General features: G+C 60.5%; 1 long non-coding RNA gene across 1 annotated transcript in view; it reads right to left on the bottom strand.

Annotated features, from left to right (window-relative positions):
• Nucleotides 1–82, bottom strand: part of LOC117284737 — a 1,491-nt gene extending 1,409 nt beyond the window's left edge. Inside the window, exon 1 of the long non-coding RNA XR_004515821.1 lies at nucleotides 47–82. This is a non-coding gene — a long non-coding RNA (uncharacterized LOC117284737). The remainder of the gene's footprint in view (nucleotides 1–46) is intronic.
• Between the last annotated feature and the right edge of the window lie 1,739 nt (nucleotides 83–1,821).

Raw genomic sequence — 1,821 nt, 5'->3', positions numbered from 1 at the left:
CGTCACCCGAAACCCCGAAACCAGAGCCGGGCGTGGCGGCACACACCTGCACTCCGGAGGCTGAGGCGGGAGGATCGCCGTGAGTTCGAGACCAGCCTGGGCTACACAGTGAGTTCCAAGTCGGCCTCAGCTACAGAGTGAGACCCTGTCTCAAAAAACAAACAACAAAAAAATACAAATAGAGGACGCAAGAGGAACCTGAACCCCAGACACAGTGCCGTGGGCGAGGCTGAGGGACCGGGACACACAGCAAGCAAGACCGTCCCGTGTAGGGACAGGAGTGGCTGTGTAACACGTGCTTACACACGAGTGACAACTCCCTCTTCTCTTTCTTGCTCGCTTTCGGTGAGACCGGGTCTCACTGTGTAGTTGAGACTGAATGGAAACTCACTATGCAGCCCAGGCTGGCCTCGAACTCAGAGAGACCCTCCTGCCTCAGCCTCCTGAGTGCCGGTGTCACAGGCCTGTGCCGCCACGCCCGGCTGTGCTCTGTATCCGTGTCACAGATCCGTGGACATGCGTCGTGGTGCATTACACATCTAGGAGTTAAGCATTATGTATGTACTTATTTATTTTTGTTTCATTTCGTTGTACTTTTGATACCGGAGATCGAACTCGGGACCTTGCGCTTGGGAGGCGGGAGGCGGCGCCCCTGAGCCGCATCCACGGCCCCTAACACTGTACACACACATTTCTGATTTTACAGAAACACAGTGTATGTGTATCTGTGTGATCACACGCAGACATGGCTCACGCGCCTGCATTACATGCCACATGCATATGACATATAAACCCGCGGCCTCCTGCCTGCGTCACACAGGGATGCACACCAAGTCCATGCACGAACGCTAGGTGCTCCCGTGCCGAACTCTTCCCATTTTATTTACCTGCTTTTCTGGGGCAGGGTCTCGCTGGGGGGGGTCCAGGCTGGCCTTGACCTCCCCGCGCGGCCCAGGCCGGTGGGAACGCGCGGCGACCCTCCTGCCTCAGCCTCCCGAGTGCTGGGATTATCTTGTTGTATTCAAACACAGGTGCGCTTGTCGTAGCACGTGTCTGTGCACAGCGCACACGGCTGGGTGGCCGTCCCGAGCGACACTCGGCACTCAGGAGGGTCTGTAAGAGCCGGGTGTGGTGGCGCACACCCGTCATCGCAGCCCTCGGGAGGCTGAGGCGGGAGGGTCGCCGTGGGATCGAGGCCTCCCTGGGCTGCACAGCGAGACCCTGCCTCGGAGTCCAGAGGCTCGGCGTTTCCGAGTTGCGACACGTGCTCTCGAACTCGGGACCTTGGGCTCGCGGGGCGGACGGCACCGCTGAGCTCCCCCGGGCCTGCTGCGTCTGTTTTGAGACAGGATCTCGTCATGCAGCCCAGGTGAGCCTCAGACCTGCAGAGATCCTCCCGCCTCGGCCTCCTCAATGCTGGCTGACCGGCGGACACCCCGGAGCAGAGCTCTCTCGTTTGCACCTTAGTGATCGAACTCGGGACCTTGGGCTCGCGGGGCGGACGGCACCGCTGAGCTCCCCCGGGCCTGCTGCGTCTGTTTTGAGACAGGATCTCGTCATGCAGCCCAGGTGAGCCTCAGACCTGCAGAGATCCTCCCGCCTCGGCCTCCTCAATGCTGGCTGACCGGCGGACACCCCGGAGCAGAGCTCTCTCGTTTGCACCTTAGTGAAGGAGGAAGACTTTCTTTTTATTTCCAGTTTGTCCCGGGAACTGAACCCAGGGCCTCGGCGAGTCACAGAGTGTCCTGGGCTGGGCTGCAACTTGAGATCCTCCTGCCTCGGCCTGCCGGGGGTGAAGTTAGGACCCAGGCCGAGCCGGCG

The sequence above is a fragment of the Fukomys damarensis genome, unplaced genomic scaffold (genome assembly GCF_012274545.1).
Source record: "Fukomys damarensis isolate Sample0158 unplaced genomic scaffold, DMR_v1.0_HiC HiC_scaffold_39, whole genome shotgun sequence".
Taxonomy (NCBI): Eukaryota; Metazoa; Chordata; class Mammalia; order Rodentia; family Bathyergidae; genus Fukomys; species Fukomys damarensis.
The sequence above is the reverse complement of the archived record's forward strand: the minus strand, read 5'-3'. Positions and strand labels throughout refer to the sequence as shown.